Source organism: Microtus pennsylvanicus, chromosome 11 (assembly GCF_037038515.1).
Source record: "Microtus pennsylvanicus isolate mMicPen1 chromosome 11, mMicPen1.hap1, whole genome shotgun sequence".
NCBI classification, from domain to species: domain Eukaryota; kingdom Metazoa; phylum Chordata; class Mammalia; order Rodentia; family Cricetidae; genus Microtus; species Microtus pennsylvanicus.
The window spans coordinates 20,196,391-20,217,516 of record NC_134589.1 but is presented as its reverse complement, the minus strand read 5'-3'; the positions used below and the strand labels follow the sequence as shown (position 1 = coordinate 20,217,516).

General features: G+C 41.9%; 1 protein-coding gene across 3 annotated transcripts in view; it reads left to right on the top strand.

Moving 5' to 3' along the window:
• The window catches only part of LOC142859965 (uncharacterized), a 95,116-nt gene that overhangs the window by 40,089 nt on the left and 33,901 nt on the right, over positions 1-21,126 (top strand). The gene's annotated exons all lie outside the window — the stretch shown is intronic.

The window sequence follows — 21,126 nt, the reverse complement described above, 5'->3', positions numbered from 1 at the left end:
TGAGAAGAGGATCTCCATCCGAGTTGGGGGCTGGAGGTCTGGCTTCTGGTCCAGCAGCGAATCCTCCTCTGATGCAGAAGTTCTGGTGATAAGCATGGCTTCTGGTGGAGCAAGGGCCTTCTGCCGGCATTGGGACACAAGCTTCTTGCATCTTTCCAAAGGCAAGTTGCCAAGGGAGAAACCAGGAATTCTGTTTCTGCACACAGTTCCTGCAGTGTTTGTTAAGCTGAACTTCTGTCCTCCCTGCATTACAAAAGTCTGTACAAAGATCCCAGCCAAAGTAGGTTTGTCTAGGGCTGAATGAAACCTAAGCCAAGTACCAAAGTCCTGGTGGGGGCTTTAGCAGCTTCTATATTAATAAACTCTGCATGTTATTATTATTTCCCATTAGATAGTTGTTGGGAATATTTCCTAGATGAGCCTCTCTGCTGACGCAACTAATTCCAATTGGACCAAATTAGACCAAATAAAAGATGCTCATGTTTAATGTAATGCCTCCCAAGTGGCACCAGGAAAGCATGGCAAAAGGAAGAGAGAGAGAAGGGTAGACCACAAGAAACCCGGAGATCACATATTCATTTTCTGGGGCCAGTTTAAGTAGCCTGTGGGAGTGGTCTTGACCTACTCTGGGGAAGGGTTACCATTTGGTGGCCTTTCTTGGAGGTGTAGTTTGGACTAAGGCAACTCCCAGGGGAGGGGGCTTGAAGTGGAACTTTCTGCCCAATATTCCAAAGATGGATGCCAAAGCCTGGGATGAGGCCCTTGACTATAATAATACTGGTCAATAACCTCTCAAGATCCATATTCACCCCTGGTTCCAGATACCTACTTGGATACAGCCTCCATGTTACTGACAAGCCCTGACTTTATCATTTATAAAGAGGTGCTGGGGGACCAGTCACCCAAGGCTTCCGCGGATCCCCTGGTAGGTGGCGTGGGGCCTGGGCTGGGGATATACAGAGACATAGGCCATGCAGAGAGAGTTTAGGCATGAGTTTATTTAGTAGGTTATAGAGGGGAAAGGGAAGGGGAGAAGGGGGAGAAGTGAGGGCAGGCAGAGAAACAGAGGGGGGAGGGGGAAGCAGGGTCAGATGCTCTTGAATCTGAAATCTAGGACAAAGACACACCAAAAGCTCATTAGTTAAGTGCCATTGTTTTATTGACAATAGGAATCATGCCTCTTTCATATGAAAAATGTTACAAAAACCCAATAGTGGTTGACAATCTACATGGTAAGTGTATTTTCCCTGCTGACTTTAGTGTGCTTGTTCATTTACCTACACAGGTCCAGACTGGTGGCTTTTTAAAATTCTTTTAGTGAATTAATTGTTTTAACAATACAAATTCCCATGGTTTTACAAACTGAAGAAAACCCCAAACAGAAAAGTTTCACATTATTCACATGCTGGCTTCTCTAATGCCTGTCAACACTGTGCCGAAAAACAGATACACTCTAAAACAGAAAAAAATCTAAGTTCTGTCCCTACCAAAATATTTGTTTACTTTTGAGAATACCTACAGAGTAACTGACCACACTATTGAGGGTAATTGGGCTGCCATTCTGTCATGGAAACACCCCAGTACTTCGTCCTGGTCCATTGTTATTGATTTTCTGTAGGAAGTTGTTCATATCCAAAAGTTTGCTCTCTTTAGGACATGACCCTCCCTTTGCTTCACATAGGATCCTGGCAGCTGCTTCTCACATTGAGAGGCACAAACATTAAAGATGAAAAGAGCATCCTAGGTCTGTCCTTTGGGGTGATCTAGGTAGAATATTTATTTTGTAACCATTCAGCAGTTTTTAGAGGTCACACCTAACACCTGACTTTTCCTCTCCCTGTTGCATCTTTCCCCCCCACTGGTGTAGCAAGACACCTTTCTCCTGTAATCCTGGAAATTCTTCCTCTGCCTGAAACTGTTTTCTGGTACCTTGCACTTTAATAATAGGTGCCTATTATGTTCCTGGTACCATATAAAGTATTGATACAAATAAGATAATGTGCTGAAATTTCATAGAACAGTGTTTGGCACGTAGCAAATACTTAGACATTATACCTCATTTTTACTTTTGCTAGACTCTTATAGTATTACTATTCTTACGTCCAATTTTTGGGTAAAACATTGAAACTGATTTTGATCTACTTGTCCAGGCTTGTTGATTGCCTTGGGCGGGCCACTTAGTCTAGGGTTAGTAGCCCGCCTGGCAGTTCAGTTATTCCAGGGTCCCGGAGAGGCACTACCTGGAAGATATGGGCTAGGAGACAGGAAGAAGGCCATGCAAAGTTTGTCAAAGCCTCCGTTTATTAGGGACGAGATACAGCTTTTTATAGGGTAAGGAGTTGGGGGATGGGCACAGGGTTCTGGGCTCTTGCCGCGTGGTTCACGTTGGTTACATGGTCCTCGTTGGTCACGTAGGCAGGAGGTTATCTTCGGTCAAGTCACAGCAGGCCTGGAAGTTGACACACCTAGTTCTCTAGATAGTTTAGAATGCAGGGTGGGTTCCGCTAACAGATAGCTCTCATTAACAGCCAATTTGGGTGTGGGGTAGGCTCTGTCAATAGAACCATTCTTAACACAATTAGGGGTGTGGGGTTCTCTGCAGACTCCCCAGGGTGATGGTTCCTGTAATGATTTTAGGAGGAAACTGGCTCCTGACAGATCCCCCTTTCTTTTATAAAGACAGGCAGCTATTAAGTGAAGGGCATCCCAGGTCAGAGTCCAACCATGGTGTCAGATCTAAAGGAGAAGGGACTGGGACAAGGAGAGACCCTCCTCTCGAATGGTGAAGCAATTTACCTCTCCTGGGAACAGAGGGGTGCCTTATGATTCTTAGGTCGAGTGGGGACCAGGTCTTTATCCCCCTTACCCGTCTTAGGATTCCCAGTATCCTGTCTTAGGTTGGGGGATTTCCTGCCACAAGTCACCCGTCCTTGGAGCTCCTCAAATGAAAGGTATCTAGCGAGATTTAAAATAAACAGATCACAGGTCGACCCTGTCTTAGGCCATGTGGAGGGCACTCCTCATGCCTGGCACCATGCCATTGTTGAGCCGGCCAGTACAGCCTCTGTATGGTGTGCTGTTCAGGCGAGGATCCACACTAACTCCCGTCATTGGGCCCCTGTGTCTATAACTAATGAAAAGACTGTGAGGAGCTCCTCAAACAAAATATAATGATATAATTTTGGGCACCAATAACTCCATCTTCCAGACAAGAAGAAAGGGCATTTTCCAAACCCAGTATTCACCTTTTTATCTGGCCTTAGGTATCCTCCTTCCTAAATGCCTACTCCACAATAAGATTATGAGTGCTGCCTGCCAACAATTAGGGCAGTGTAAAAGGGATCTAAATCTAAAATTTTTAACATATGTATTAAATCCAAACACTTTACAGCGTGTGTCAAACTTTTCCCAACATCTATAAGCAGTTATAAGTATCAGTTCAAATGCAGTAAGAGTACAATGACATACATTGTTGTTATCAAATACCACCAGTTCCAGTCTCTGAGCAACAGTGACAGGAACCCTAATCTTCCCCCTTCTTAAGTGAAGAAAGGTTAATATTTTAATTAAAATGAGTTTTGTGTCCCAAAGATTAAAACTGTCTGATGTTTAGTCTGCATCTTAGTTTCAAAGCAAACCAGAATTCAAACTGCAGAAGGAGCTCAGCATTAGTGCTTTAGGGCAGGTGGGATTCCTGGGTGAGGTGAGCTGGAGTCAGCTATCTGAAGCACATCCTGGCACTTATCTCAGGCGGGTCTCCCTGGACTCTCTAGGGGCAGAATTGACACCCTGCAGAGTGGTGTAGCAGGTTCTGTTATCAGGCACTCCTCTCCTTGGGGGCAGGAAAGGCCGGACCAAGGACCTCTCCCCAGTCTCCTCTGGAACTCCTCTCTGGGCATCTGTAGCCTCGACAGCATCAGATCCAGCTTTTATTTTCTTTCTGTGAAAAAAGCATAAACATATCCTCGACCCCAAATATAAATAGGTCGGGTTTTTTCATAATGCATTGTAAGGGCTTTTCCACCTTGCCTTAGCAAAGGTTAGCTTGGTGTTATCACACCAGATCCGTTTGTGTTAGGATCTGCTTGTAACCTTTTATGAGTTGCTTTCAAGGAGCCTTGTTACGCTCCACAATTTCTTTTTTATTAGCCATATATGCAGCTCTTCCACTGGAAAAGCCATTTGTAAAATTTAGCATAAAATCCTTTAAGGGATTTTTTTGCTATAACATTAGCAAAATACAGTTGTGTGAATTGTAGCAATGATCTGGGAAAAGATTATTGTTTTTGCCTTTGAATTGAGCAAACACAATTGTCTAGGAATCAATCTTAAAATTATCAATGAATCTATTATTTAGTATAAGAAGCATTGATCATAGTCAATATTTTGTCAAACCATTTTTCAGCTTTTATCCTGCCCTTTTGTATCAGACAGGTTACTGTTTTAAATTAAGAGTTTAATATCTTAACTGGCAAAACTGAGAAGGTTTAGCCATAAACAGCATTTTTTATAAAACTGTTGTAGAATAAGTTTTACATTTAATATACACATTTGCCATAGCTGAATTATAATTAATATACTGCATTTGTTGATTATTGTATACTTTACCTGTTTGAGTACCTGTTAAGCAGCTCTGATAAGCTCTCTCTTGGAAACTGTTTTTTTTTGTAAGAATTTTACCTAGCGGCTAAAGGTCTTCCATAAGAATATTATAACTAGGGCTTTAACCATTGTATATCTAATTAAAGGTTTTTAAGCTATCCTCCTCTTAAGTTTTAAGTCTGCCTTGCAGATAGGAAAAATGGAAAAATGAAGCATTTTAACTAATAATGCTGGCCTCATTAGACACCAACATGTAGAAAAATGAAAATAAATCTACATCCATCTCCATGTACAAAACTTTTTAAGTTTAAATGAGCCAAAGGCCTCAGCATATAAAAATTATGTTGAATCTCACAGAGAAAAATTTTTTGAAGCACACTTTGCCACATCTCAAACATAGCCTCAGTGGCATAAACATTTGGAGAAACCATAAATCTCCTGAACTGAGAAACTTTTGTATAACAAGGCTATATATAGTGGGAAAAGATCTTTACTTATCATAAATCCATTTTAAAAATATATGAAGAACTCAGGAAATTAGTTATTAAAAATTTTAATCCCAAAAAATATTTGTTATAGACCTAAACTGAAAACTCTCAACAGACAAACTTAAAAATGACTGAGAGACACTTAAAAAACTTTCAAACATAACATCCTTTAGCCATCAGAGAAATGCAAACCAAAACTCCGAGATTTTACCTTATCCTTGTAGAAATGACCAAGATTAAAAATTATTGTTAACAATTTATGCTTAAGAAAATGTGGGTAGGGAAAAAACTTTTATTGCTGGACGTGTAAACTGGTGCTGGAAGTGCATACTGGCACAGCCACTTTTGGATCATACCTAGTATTGAAAAACCTGGATGAACCTGACTCTCCCAGCAGGAAGAGAAGAATCAAAAATCCAGGGCCAGCCGCTTCAGCGACCCTGCACCAGGAACCAGCTGAAGACAAAGTCAGACCTTAACCTCGAAAAACAGGTTTGTCAGCTGCAATTATCACAGTAGTTTTAGGAACTAGGGGATTACAACCTTGGGAGTGGTCCCAAGGCAGGAGAGCTGTCCTCCTGCAACCACCATAGGATTTTTGGAATTTATTACCCTCCTGGACCACTGTGGTGTGGCCCCTTTCCTCAAAAAATTCTTTCTCCTGGTCACTGGGGGTCGAACATCCTCCCCCACCAACTAAGGCCACGTGTGCGACCTCAGCAAGGATGGTCTCCAGGCCCTTGCCATCCAGAGACCCAAGTGAGAGTCTCCCCAGCATTGAGGGACCCTCATTTTGTCTATTTTTTAAAATTAGGCAAATATCTACCTCAAAACTTAGCAATACCCCTTTTGGGCCTAAATACAAAGATGTTTGACCAAACCACAAGGACACGTGCTCAGCCATGCCCATAGCAGAACCATTTTATCATAGCCTAGAATCTGAAAATAACCCAGATGTACCTCTTTTACATCTAGGATAAATGAGACATCATCCTTTTAAATATCCATGAATACCATAAAATACAGAATACAGGACAGAAGTTTTGGGTCCTGTCATCTCTGCCTGTGAAGGCGGAAATGTTTTTTATTTTTAACCATTATCATTTGTTAGAGTATAACTCTGGCCCTTGATAAAGTTAATTAAGAGGCCTGAGGCCTGAGTCTCAGCATTCCACCTTGAAGCCACACCTGGCAGCAGGAAAGGACCTCAAGCTGAAACAGTACGACTCCCACCCAAGAGCGGGCCGTAAAGACAGAAAAATTTGTATAAGAACTTTAAATCTTGAAAGATCCCCTACTTTCTTGGGAAAGCAGAAGAAACACAGCAAAAATGACAATTTTACTGAAAGCAGTCTACAGATTCAGTGTAAATGTCCATTAAAAATTATAGCAACATTCCTCACAGAATTTATACACAGATTTTAATGTAAATGTTCATTAAAATTATAGCAAAACTTTTTACAGAAGTCAAAAGAACAATATAGAACTCAAAAGAACAATCCCCAACCTTATACGAAAGAAATAAAAACTCAGGATAGCCTAAACAATTCTAAAAATCCTCTGAATATATCACAATCTTTGATTTTAAAACTTTCCTACAGAAACACAGTGCTGAAATTAATCTACCTTAGATATAAACTTATATACCTACAAACTAAAGATTTTTGACCAAGAAGCAAGATTTTTAAAATGGAAAAGAAGCATATTTACTGTCCTAAATGAAGCTGCACCTTTTTGAATCTAGATTCCTGTATAGCAAACCTGCCTGTCAGCTTTTGCTCCATATGGCAGGGGGTTAAAGACATAGGCTCTCTAGCCCTAGCAGCCAGCCTGCTTGGCAGGCGTAGCTGTGTGGATTGTACACTAACTTCTCGCATCTCGAGGGACTCCCTTTTGAGCCCGCAAGCAAACACATAAAGCAAACACATGAATCAAACACATAAATCTCTGTTTTTGACTCTTACTCCTCTCTCCCTGATTGATTGATTAAATTCCTATATAAATTTCTCTTCCCTTGAAAGTCCCATATCTTTTTGGACGACGGTGAGCATGCGCCTACCTTGTCCTGCAGATCTGTCCGAGTTCTACAGCCGCAGAACCTTCTGTTTTCTTCTTGTTGTCCCGGGACTGCGCGTTGTCGTCCGATAGTTAATCGTGCTCCGAGTCACTGGTTCGGGCGCCACTGTTGATTGCCTTGGGCGGGCCACTTAGTCTAGGGTTAGTAGCCCGCCTGGCAGTTCAGTTATTCCAGGATCCCGGAGAGGCACTACCTGGAAGATATGGGCTAGGAGACAGGAAGAAGGCCATGCAAAGTTTGTCAAAGCCTCCGTTTATTAGGGACGAGATACAGCTTTTTATAGGGTAAGGAGTTGGGGGATGGGCACAGGGTTCTGGGCTCTTGCCGCGTGGTTCACGTTGGTTACATGGTCCTCGTTGGTCACGTAGGCAGGAGGTTATCTTCGGTCAAGTCACAGTAGGCCTGGAAGTTGACACACCTAGTTCTCTAGATAGTTTAGAATGCGGGGTGGGTTCCGCTAACAGATAGCTCTCATTAACAGCCAATTTGGGTGTGGGGTAGGCTCTGTCAATAGAACCATTCTTAACACAATTAGGGGTGTGGGGTTCTCTGCAGACTCCCCAGGGTGATGGTTCCTGTAATGATTTTAGGAGGAAACTGGCTCCTGACACAGGCTTATACCATTGATACATGAAGAAGCTCTTGGGGGCTTTGCATGTAATTTTCTGGGAGGTTTTTCTTCCCTTGTAATAGGAGCTAAACTTGTCAATTCAGCTTTTTGTGATTTTGTTGTTGTTCGTCTGTTTGGTTTTTCCAAACAGGATTTCTCTGTGCAGCCCTAGCCAACCTGGAACTCTCTTAAGACCAGGCTTGCCTCAAATTCAGAGGCCTGTCTGCCTCTGCCTTGGAGTGCTGAGATTAAAGGTTGCCCGACTTGTTTATCTTGAAGTTGGTTTCTAATTTCAGTAGACTCCTTTGGACAGAACTCCGTTTCCCTCTGGAAGTGCTAGAGCTCCTCATCACACCACCTCCATCTCCAGGGAATTCCTGACCCTGATTCATTGGACATAGGAAGGCACTACTGCTGAGCACCTCTTCCGGGCATGCCTTTCTTAGACGCCTCTCACATTTTCATTCTCTTTCATTCAAGTGAGGAAAATGTTACTAGGGAACTTGTAAGTTTGAGGTTGTCTTAATCCTATCAGTAGAAAGTTACAGATCAAAAATTTGAGTCTTGCTGACTCTAGAAGTGTAGTAGGAGGCCACTTGTTTGTTCCTGGCTGCTCAGCCCTGAAATAACCACACAGAAGCCATATTATTTGCAATATTGTTTGGCCAATAGCTTAAGCATGTTTCTGGCTAACTCTTAGATCCTAAACTAACCCATCTGCATTAATCTGTGTATCGGCATGTGGCTGTGGCTTACCAGCAAAGTTTTGGTATGTCTGTCTCTGGTGGTTCTTCATGGCTTCTCTCTGACTCTGCCTTCTTTCTCCCATTATTCAGTTTAGTTTTCCCCACCTAGCTCTACTCTGCCCTATCAGGACAAGCCAGTTTCCTTATTAATTAATCAATAAAAGCAACACATAGACTGAAGGACTTCCCACACCATAGAAGCCGTACTTCTCACCATTCTTCATCACCAGGCAATCTTAAGGTGACTGTCAGCATTGTGGTTAAGATACCAGCTCATCGTTTTTGATTTCTTAGAATCTACTGGTATAACACAGAATTGCACACTGAGGAGTTTCATATGGGGAGGCATGTTCTCAGTCTCACGGGCCTTGTAGATGAAGAAAGAAAGGATTTCTTCTTTCCTCATATGCTTCATGCATGATGGAGCAGGATCTGGGTCCCTCTTTATTTTTCTGACCATCTTCTGTAGTAATAGGAGCTGCGGGGCTGCGTCCCCAACACCCCAGCCGCCTGATCGGCTAGCTTATGCCCAAAATAACAACACACAAACTGTATTCATTTAATCTCTGCTTGGCTCATTTCTATCTAGCCTCTTCTAGGCTAATTCTCACATATTAATTTAGCCCATTTCTAATCATCTGTGTAGTGCCCCTCGGTGCGCTTACCGGGAAGATTCTAGCCTATGTCCATCCTGGGTAGGAGCTTCATAGCTTGCGTCTTCCTGGGAGCGGGGAGCATGGCGTCTCTCTGAGGCGTCTGCTCCCGAGAGGAGAGCCGTGGAGTCTGAGCTCACTTCCTCTTCCTCCCAGCGTTCTGTTCTGTTTACCCCTCCCACCTATCTTCTAACCAATGAGGACCAAGCAGTTTCTTTTTATTTAACCAATGAGCATCCTCCATCAATCTTCTAAGGAACCCATTTTTCTTCCTGCTTTTGGGATTCTAGTGTGGCTGCTTATGGAGGCAGCCTTGGTTTCCCCTTTCTGAGAAGTATTTTGAAGTCCTGGTAGTGGCTTTCTCTGCCAATGCAATATGTCAAATCAAGCCAAATTAATAAGACCAGGTTTAATCTGAGCAAAGAAACTCCCAGGTGATTCTCTGGGAAGAAAGTAGGAGAGAAATCATGCTTCTGCTCTGAAGGAGGGGGTTTTAAATACTATATATGTACTGTCTTTGACAGCTCCAGAGGAGCCACTGATGGTGGGATTTCTGAGGGTGGGTTCTAGAGAGGGCAAAGTGGAGGCAAAGCAGAGTCCCCAGCTAAATATCCCAGCCTTTTTGGATATATGGGTTCTGGTTCAAATCTGGCTACTTCCTGTTGGCAAGGGAAGACATGGGGAGTTGATGGCCTTATGCTTGGTGGGACGTATGGGTGAAACAACATCCTTTTAACTGCCATCCTGGAAATCTCAGGCATCTGTTCCTTGAGAAAGCTGTAAAGTTTTTCTGTCCTGTCAAACCTCTCTGCCAATGCAGTAATCCAAATCAGACCAAATCAAACAGAATTAGAAAAAGCCCAGGTTTAATGGATACCAGTGCTCCCAGGTGGCCCTCTGGGAAAACAAGGAGAAGGGAAAGAACCAGGAAGACCATGTGTTCGTTCTCTGGGGGACAGTTTAAATAGCCTAAGGGAGTGGTCTTGACACTCCCTTGGGAGGGGATCACTGTTTGGTGGGCTTTCTTGGAGTTGAAATCTGGTCTGCAGCAACTCTCAGGGGAGGGGGCTTGGAATGGAACTTTCCACCAAAGAAAAGCAAAGGAGGCAAGTTGCTAGGAGAAAAAAATAGATTATATTAACACCAGCACTATGAACAGTGCTAGCCATGGAGGAGTGATGACTGCCAGAAAGATTAAAGCAGAGATGTGCCCTGATTGTATGGAAGAGGTGAATGAGCCATACACAAGAGCAGATATGCCTCTCATTGGTACATTTTGAAAAACCAGAGGGTGTAGGGTCCCAGTTGCTGGCTAGACCACTTATCCTGGGTAGGTATCTGCTGGAGCCTGGAGAGATGGTACCAGCACTGAGGTCCCAGGAACTTGGGGGGATGACATACCAAATCAAGGGATGATGTGTTCCATGGGTACCCAAGCCATTACATCTGCTATTTTTCTGGAGGTGGGGAGTGCCTCCATCCATTCTGTAAAATGTGTCAATTAGAGTTAAGAGATAATGATGCTTTTTATGAGTGGGCGTTGATGAAGTCAACTTGCCAGTACTTGCCCAGTTGGTGTCCTCGATTGGTATCCTTGGAGCTGGTGCAGGGGCTGTTATATTTTGAGGGCCCCCTGCAGGTTGGCCTTGGCACACATCTGGCAAGAGGAATGGACCTGTCTGGAAACTGATCTACTTGGTCAGGTTCCTTGATACAGTAGCAGAACTCTTTCTCCAGGAACATGCAGGTCATAGGGCCTGGTTTTAGCCCAATGAAACAGACTTTTAAGGACAACCAAAGAAAATTTACTGAAAAAAGAGGTTAAGTGAGTGAAGGGGGAAGGAGGAAGGTTGAGGAGGAACTGAGTTGAAGGTACCTGCAGTCTTCCTAGCCTCTTTAATTCTATCCTGATTCAGGAGGGAAGGAGGTTGCATTTCAGCAGAGACAGTATAATAATGCTCAAAAAGCCTCTGTGTGGTCCTAAAAGCTGGGACCAGTAAAATCCACAGACATTTAAGCTGTTTGTAGTCAGTGCTCTATCAGTTTATCAATGCATTTATCAATGCTAAAACTCTGAACCTCCCAAGTTATACCCGAAACCTGTTTACCCTGTACTATGAAGCTTGTGAACAAGGCAAACCTGTCTGTATTTTTAACAGGAAATTTAACTAATGAACTAATGACCCACTACCAAGGTGGCAAGCTTTGGTGATGGCAGGGAGAGTTGTCTAACTGGTAAACCTAGTACCTAGTACCCTAGTCATCAAATACCAGCAGATATGAGAAGGATAAATTTTACCTGAGTAAGCAGAAGTGAGACAGATTTACAGCTACCTAGGGTAGCAGGTAGCAGGTTTCTCTGTGGTTGTTGGGGACAGAAGTTCCAGGGTAGTACCAGTTTCAGGGTAAGGGTATGTAGATTAGAAAAATTAGGTAGGAGGAACAGAGATATGAAAGAAATACAGAGATATAGAATAGAACCAGGAGGGAAATCCAGTGAGTACTGAATATGCCTGCATTTATTTTGCATATTCTTATATACCACAATTCAAAAATGGGGGGAAGAAGGCAAAAGATTGCTTTAGCGTAATACACTAAACAAACAGAGCAATTACTTGCTTGAATAAATGAAACATCAAGCAAAACTATCCTTTAGTTAAGTAGTATTCTATTGCTTATGTATGACATATAACAACCACACCGTAGACCACGCATTCTGTAGGCAGCCATTCTTGGGACAAACCTTCTGTCATATCCTTACAGGAGCCAGAATAGACTTGAATTCTCTGACCTTTGGTCAAGGTGATCCACCTCTTTGGGCCATCTTAGTATTCAAAATACCAGGTAACCACACCCTAGGTCAGGATCTCTTGTTTGTAGCCACTCCTTACATCAGACTTGTTGTCGATAACTTTGAGAGAGCAAGAGTAGACTTAAGCTCTCTGGCCTTCAGTCAAGTCCCATTTCTGTGGGCCCCCATACCTGTACCTCCTCCTCTACCCCGCCTTTCCTCCCTGAAAGCCATGCAGTCTTTCCTCTTGCATTCTTCTTTCTCCTTGCATTTCATCATCTGCATTTTATCTCTGTCCCACCATCCTCATGGCCCTTTACTCATCCCTACCCTCCCTGGGTGCTCCTATTTATTTAGACACACATATCGAATTATTCAAGCTAACATAAATATATGATAGAAAACATGTGATATTTTTCTGGGTCTATGTTGCCTTACTTAGAATGACTATATCTCTCCCAATTTATATTTAAATTTCACTTTTCTTTATAGCTGAATAGTAGTCTTTTGCATACATGAACTACATGGCATTATCCATTCATCCACTGGTAGACATCTAGGCTATTTGTATTCCTGGCCATTGTGAAAAAAGGGGAATAGCAAGTATCTCTATAATATGATATAGAGTTCTTTGAGACTTTGCCAAGGAGTGGTATCATGTATGCAATAGAACTATCTCCAGTTGTTTGTTTGTTTGTTTTGAGGAATACCCCAATGATTTTCATAGCACACCAGTCTGTACTCCCGTGGGCTGTTTGTTGCCCCTGAGCTGGAGAATGAGGAATGATCCGGAACAAGTTAAAACCACACTTTGTATTGCTGTCACAGAGATTGGGTTGACTTTTCTGAATAAATAAATTGCTTAGTGTGATGAGCACTAATCAAAATTTTCAGAGTTCTGACAAAGGTAGTTCTGACTTTTTTTTCAACAATTCATGATTTTATAGAGGAATGAATTCTCATATCCTTACCTCACTGTTTTCATTGCTGTCATCATGTTGTCATAGCTTTAAGTCTCTAACGTCTCAATGACAACGGGATAATTAGGTATTAGTCACAGAAATGATTAGGGAAAAGAAAACTATACTTATTATAGAGGCTGTTATGGTGCAACGCTGTGGTTCCCTGAGGGGCACAGCAGCAGAAATGCTGCAGGTCCCCAAGTGGCAGTAGCGGGCAGTGGGCAGAAGAGGGTCATGAATGCAGCCAGTCCCAGGCAGGGAGCCACGCAGCAGGTGAGAGACAGAGACCTATTAGGCACATCGTGCAGAATAAGATTAGATATTTATTTTGTGGGTTATGAAATGGGAGGGGAAAGGGGAAACGGAGAAGGGGGAAGAGCAGAGAGAGGGAGAACTGAAGAGGGGAAGAGGAGAAGGGAAAAGGGAGAGAGACAGAAGCTGCCTCTTTAGGAGAGAGATGGAAAAAGGAAGGAGCTCAGGCTGGAAGCGGAAGGAAGATCCTCAGGAGAGGAAGTGGGTGGGGTTTGTCTCTTAAAGAGACAGGACAGCCCATTACAGAGGTGTTCTCAGATAAGCACAGAAAGTTAAAACCACTATTTCTAAGCCAACCATGACAATGCTCATGTCTATAATCCCAGCATATGAGATTTAAATCAGGAGGATCAGAGTTTCAAGGCCATCCTGATCTGCATAATGAGTTCTAGTTTGAGACTAAGCTGATCTACATGAGAATCTGCCTCAAAAAAAAAAAACAAAACAAAAATTATTTCTAAGTCATTATTTGATATATTTAATACACACTTAAATAAAGAAATTTTTAAAGTTTTCCATATTAAGTCCTCTGAAAATCGCTGTTAAATTACAGCTCTCTTAAATTTCTTCTAATAAGTTAAGCACAATATTTGGTGTCAGAACTGACTTCAGATTCCTACCTTACTATTTATGATCTTAGGACAAGTTACAGAGCCTCTGTGCCTGGTTTCCTCATAGGTAAATGAACCAATTATAACCTTGACCACTTAAGATATTGTTAGAATTAAATGTAAACACAGTGATGATAGATGCCTGGAAGAACATGAATTTTTAATACAATATTTTTTCAGAATTTTATATAGTGTAGTTTAATGATATTCACCTTCTCCTCTTCCAGCTCCTCCCAGATTCACTCCTGATTTCATGTCCTTTTTTTTTAAAATGCTCAGTCATTGTGATGATTTGAAAGGAATGTCCCTCATAGTCTTCGTCATTTGAATACATTTTCCCCTGCTGGTGCCATTTGAGGAGGTTTAAGAAGTGTGAGCCTTGTTTTTAAAAGTTATGTCAATGGCGATGAGCTTTGAAAGTTTAAAGACTTGTACCATTTCTAGTTTGCTTTCTCTGCTTCCTGTGGTTGAAAATGTGAGCCCTGAGCTTCCTAATCCCACTGCCATGCCTGTGCTCTACCATCATGGACTTCCAACTTTCTGGAACTCTAAGTCCAAAGAAACTCTCTTTTTCTGTATGTTGTCTTGGCTATAGTGGGGTTTTTTTTTTGATTTTTTTTTATTGAAAAAATTTCCACCTCCTCCACTCCTCCCATTTCCCTCCCCCTCACCCCCACTCCTCTCCCCTCCCTCTCTAGTCCAAAGAGCAGTCAGGGTTCCCTGCCCTGTGGGAAGTCCAAGGTCCTCCCCCCTCCATCCAGGTCTGTAGTGAGGAGCTGCAGGCAGGCCTGCTTTTCGTCCCACCAGGCTCCCACATCGTTAGCTTTACACCCGAAATAACAACACACAAACTGTATTCATTTAAACGCTGCCTGGTCCCATTATATCTAGCCTCTTCTTGGCTAACTCTAATATCTTGCCTAGCCCATATTTAGTGATCTGTGTACCACCAGTCTTACCGGGAAAGATTCAGCATGTCTGACCTGGCGGCTTGCTTCATCGCGGCTGCACTGGAGAGGAGAGGCATGGCGTCTGCCTAACTTCCTCTCTTCCCAGCATTCTGTTCTGTTTACTCCACCCACCTATGTTCTAACCTATCAGGCCAAACAGTTTCTTTATTAATTAACCAATGAAATCAACAGATTGATATATGACACTCCCATATCACAGGTCTAGGAAGGTGAGCATCCAAACAGGCTAGGCTCCCACAAAACCAGTACATGCAGTAGGATCAAAACCCAGTGCCATTGTCCTTGGCTTCTCATCAGCCTTCATTGTCTGCCATGTTCAGAGAGTCCGGTTTTATCCCATGCTCTTATAGTCCCAGTTCAGCTGGCCTTGGTGAGCTCCCAATAGATCAGCCCCTCTATCTCAGCAGGTGGGTACACCCCTCGCGGTCCTGACTTCCTTGCTCATGTTCTCCCTCCTTCTGCTCCTCATTTGGACCTTGAGAACTCAGTCCAGTGCTCCAGTGTGGGTCTCTGTCTCTATCTCCGTTCATCGCCAGATGAAGGTTCCCACTGATGGCTCTTCTGGTACCGAGATCAGGTCTCCTTGCTGGCCAGTTAACTCGCGAACAAAAGGCCTACCTTGCTTGCTGCAGGCAGGCTATTGAATCAAAGGGACTCCCCCCACCCGGTTGCACTCACAACTCGGTCCCAGCGCCCAAACAGGCTGAGCTGCAGGATGTTCCTATAGTGTTTTATCACAGCAATATAACTACACCCATTTTGCCCATGAATTCTCAGTTGTAGAAACATCACTGGAGTGTGGTTGTCCTATGAAGAATCTCACTCTGGAAAGCTCCAGAAATATTTACCTGTTCACAACTCCTCAGTTATGGGTCTCTCTTACTTTGAAGAGACATCATGACCATGACATGTCTTATAAAGCAAAATGTTTAACTGGGGCTGGATCACATTTCAGAGGTTTAGCCTATTATCAATATGGTGGGAAACAAGGAGGCACACAGCCAGACATGGTGCTAGAGAGGTTCTACATCTGGTTTGGCAGGTGGCAGGAAGAGAGTATGAGCCACTGGCCCATCTTGGGCCTACAGACCTAGCATATCTGACAGACTTTTCTGTGAAGCAGGACGTTCTACAGGGCTGTCCCTCTGTGTCTTGTCAGAGGTCGGCAGTCCTTTCCTTTGTGTCCTCTTTGTCCAGTTTGAATAGCATTCTGTCAGTAGTCAAGGCAAGGGCACCTTCTAGCCTGGTGGCTTACTTTTGCCACACAGAAAGTAAACTCCATGTGGAGTTTCTTCAATGTCCGTCATCTTCTCTGAAGTAGATTGGTGCTGCCAAGGGCAGACATGTCTCGCTATCATAAAAAAGAAATAATAAACCAATGTTATCTTAAATGCCATATTCTGTAGATCTCTGAAGTGTTTGAAGATGACCTGTCTATCTAAAGTATCTCTGTTTGACCCTGAAAACATACCTAATATGACTGTAAGTTTGATTGTAATGACTACTAACTATTAACTTACATTTCTTTATATCCTAATTAGTTGGTAATGATAACTTTCAAGTACTAGAAATTTGCATTATATTGCTAAATGAGCTGTATAGGTACAATGCCTTGAACATGATTAGAAATGTATGTACAGTATGTTCTAACAAAATTAATCTCAAATTTGTATCAATGTGCAAAGATCTATATCAATGCAAAATATTTAAAATAAGTAGTTGCTTTCTTTTGGTTTAAAAGTAGACTTAATAATCTACCGTTTTATTATTTCTCTGTTCTCTCCTTTATATCCTATCATATCTATATCCCTCTGTTTGTTTTTAGAATGAGGTCCCTGAATCTGTTCTCCTTTGTTCAGCTTTTTTCATGACCATTACCAGTAACAACTTATAGCCAATTCCCCTAAACAATGATAAATATCCATAACCCAATGACACACTAAAACTACCCATCCCACCTCTTGGGAATGTGGGTGTCATGTTCTTAAAGTTACTTCCTGCTGTCTGGGGGCAGCAACATCTTTAGGGGATCCTGAAAAGAAAATTTGGGTAATTGTCACATCCTGGGAGACATAATTTTATCATTTGTTGTCCAGTCTTTGTAATGGGAAAGTGCAGGGCTTATCTCAAGTTCTAGCTAGAGTAGTCTGCAAGGTTGAGTCATTTCAGTTAACCACCTCCAAATTGTCCTGAGTAATTTGTAATTCAAAGCCAATCTTTAGGTGGTGGTTTTCAGCCTAGTGATGTTATCATAGTCCTAGCGGAATCATTATTGTGGGGCCCCATCATCCTTTTAGAGACTTCAAAGCTTACTGTTATGCATAGTCTTAGTTCACTGCAGAAAATTTAAATATTTTAAATGTCATGTACAGCAGATCTCAGATTAAAGGATCAATATTTGTTATGTACATCTAGAGTACAAAACTTAATTCCTACTTACCAGAGAGTGACTCAAACCTGAAATCATGTACAGGAAGGGTAAATAAAATATTTTTTTAGACCTAGTACTCTATGTGACCATTAATATCATGACAAAATTTTGTGTGTGGGTATATATATATATATATATATATATATATATATATATATGTATATATGTATATATTTATATACATATATATATAATATAAAATTTGAGATAATATTTATACCTTAAAAAGCTGTTAAAGATTTAAAATAAAACCAAAATATTATGAGAGTAGTGGCAATAAAATAGTCCCTAAATGATGGGGGAGAGTCTTCTGGCTTGTGTTAATTTCATTGGTTAAATAAAGAGACTGCCTTGGCCCTTTAATAGGACATAAAATTAGGTAGGCGGAGTAAACAGAACAGAATGCTGGGAGAAAGAAGCTGAGTCAAGGAGTCGCCATGATTCTCCCACTCCAGACAGACGCAGGTTAAGATCTTTCCTGGTAAGCCAGCTCATGGAGCTACACAGATTATTAGAAATGGGTTAGATCGATATGTAAGAGCTAGCCGATAAGAAACTGGAACTCATGGGCCAGGCAGTGTTTAAAAGAATACAGTTTCTGTGTAATTATTTCGGGTAAAGCTAGCCGTGCGGGCGGCTGGGTGCCGGGGACGCAGCCCGCCGCACTTAATACTACACCTAAATTTTAGTTTTTCTTCTTTCCCTTATCAGGTGACTCTTCTGATATGATACAGAGATTTGGGGTTTTACTTTAACAAGCATGCTTGAGTTTAGAGATGGAGAGAGTCACACTGCAACTCCAAAGCTAGCTTTAATTTCAGTTGGACTGGGACTACAAAAAGAACATTTTATCATATGTTTATAGAGAACAGCAAAAACAAATGTTTAGGAAGATTTATGAAATTTTATCCAGTTGGAGATGTAATATGCTCATAGGCCAATTTACTTTTGTTCTTTGGAAATATTTTCTAGATGATTTATCCTTTTTCTTCGGATGTCTCATATGTCTTGTGGTCTTCAGATTCCTTAGCTGGATGCCTTCATTCTCCTGAAAGACAAAAACAAAATCCTGCCCCAACCATAACTTTGAGGAGTTATATCTGATCAAATGAAAAGCATTTGTTAGTTGTATAGGTTAGTATAGATTGAATGCTAATGCTGTTTGATGAACTATGACTTCTTCTAATTAAGGGGTCTCTCTTGTTCAAACCTAATCTTTATTATATTTTTTTATGGTTGCTCCTGAACTTTTTGATCGTACTTCTATAGCGGATTTATCATTCAGGACAGTATCTTTTTTCTTTTATTTCCCCAATAGGCATTAGGTTCTTTAATTGCTCTGGGAAGCGGTTTCCTCCATGATGACAGGAAATGATTGCACAGAATTTTGCATAGGGGCCTGCTAGAGGCTGCTCAAGGCGTTTCCCTATGGCAAAAGTTTACCTTGACTGTTCCTTGCTGATCTACATGCCTGCCTTTGCCACACCTTCTGCATAATCCATAAGGGAGGGGAATTCTGTTTGGATTATGCTTAGAAAAAACATTGTTTCTAGGAACTCCCTGTTTACAGTCCCTTTTTAGGTGACATTATGAGATGCAATATTGATTATATCTCAGATCCATTCCTCCAAGAGTGCTGATCTTACCTTAACAGTCTAATTAGCATTGTGCATTAGCATTTTCAAAAGCCAGATTCAATTATTTGTCTAGCTTCTGAATATGCTATCATTCTATTTACTATAACTTTAGTAAATGACTCAATTTTCTTTCCTATTTCTCCAATTCTGTCCCAAGCATTCAAAACCACTGTATGCCATAAAGCTAAGGTGTAGTCATCATATAAAAATTGCCTTTCTCCATTAGCATAATCCCTCTCTCTAAAAAGTTGGTCTTGGGAGATTTCCATACCTCTAGCCCTACTTTGTTGTTCAATGGTCTTAGTCTCATTTTTCTACTGGATCCTCCATTGTAACTGAGGACCAGGATGTCCTGGACCTCCCTCTGTAGACCAGGCTGTCCTTGAACTCACAGAGATCTGTCTACCTTTGCCTCCCAAGCATTGAGATTAAAGGTGTGTGCGAACATGCTTTGAACTCACAGAGGTCTGCCTGCCTCTTTCTTCCAAGTGTTGGGATGGATTAAAGGTGTGTGCCACCACACCCAACTACTCTCTTTTCTTTTAAGGATTTCAACCTTTTTTTTTCTCCCAAGCCTGTATATATTTTTTAAACACACTGTAAACCATTTAGAGGTTTTCTTTGTCTTTGAGTCTATCTTTTTCTAACCATGTGAGTCTTTAATTTGCTAAGCAATATGGAGAGGATTAAAGCCGTGGCTTTGACGGCTGAATCCAGCCCATTCCTTAGCTTTCTGAGATTCCAACCTCATGACAGAGGTACCAGCTGTAGCCATGTTTATTGCCACAACTCTATGGTATTTCAAGGTCCCTGCCAACAAGCAAGCTGTAGCAGTATGCTCACTGACCATACTCAAATGCTCTGTAGTCGAACCTCCTGCCTGAAAGAGTCAGAGTTTGCACTGGCAGGATGGCCCAGAAAGCCAGCATTTTTAAAAGCATGGCTTTTTTCCTGCTATGGCTGAAAAGCAAAAAGCATGCAGTCAGCTTTTCATCGACACCATTTAAGTGTTTTGTGGCAGGACCTCTTAAAAGAACTGCAAGGTTTTACAGCTAAAGCTGAGTCAGGAAGCCTCTCTTAAATGAGAGTGCTTGCCTCTAGCGAGCAGAGCCCAGCCAAGAGAGTACTGCTATCAATAAGCCACGCTTAACTTTTCTTATTTTATGTGTAAAATTAGTTCCCCAGCTCTCTCAGGCTTTATGTGGATGTAGTTGTCCATGTGGGTGCCATTTATTGACTGAGTTTTCTGTTCTACCTGGTTCCTGCAGTTGTTAAGTCCCAAAGAAATCACACAGAGGTCTACATTAACTATAAACTAATTGGCCCATTAGGTCAGGCTTCTTATTAGCTCCTATAATTTACATTAGCCCATTATTCTTGTCTATGCTGGCCACGTGGCTCAGTACCTTATTCAGCGAGGAAGTCACATCTTGCTCCTCCTGTGGCTGGGACAGGACTGCCGATCAAGCTTCACTCTTCCCAGAATTCTCCTGTTCGTGTTGCCCTGCCTCTCCTTCCTGCCTGGTTGTCCTATGTATACTTCCTGCCTGGCTACTGGCCAATCAGCGTTTATTTAAAATATAATTGACAGAATACGGACCTTTGTCCCACACCACTTCCCCCTCTTTTTTTTAAAACAAGAACTCTGAATCTGATATCCTTTGTTTAGCTTTTCTCCTGACTATTAGCCATAACAACTTGTAACCAACATTCTAAACAAATGAAAATATCCATAGTCCATTTTTTGGGAATATGGGTGTTTATTGTTTTTAATAGCTGGATTTGGATTTTTAAAATTTTTCTGGTGAGACACGTTCTCCACAGTAACTGGGAATGACTGAACCACGTTCATCTTTGGGGGCCTGCAAGAGGCTCCCCATGGCATTTCCCAATTGGAGTCAGGTTGCCGTGTCTGTCTTTTGTTGACCTACATTCATTGGTCCAATGTTGGCCTTTGTCACACCTCCTACATATACCTGAAGGCTGAGTCCTCCTATTTCTGCCATTTCCAGAGGAGACATTATTCCTAGGAATCCCTTGTCTACAATCTCTTCTCAGATGTCCCACTCTACCACAATCAAAACATTTGATATTTTCATGTTTTCTCTTATCACTGAAAATTGCTTTTCCTTCCCGAGCTTCAGTACCATAGTCAACTGTCTCAACATTCATTTTATGCAAGACCCATTCATCCATGGGTGCTGATCTGATCTTTAAAGGCTTAAGGATCCTTTT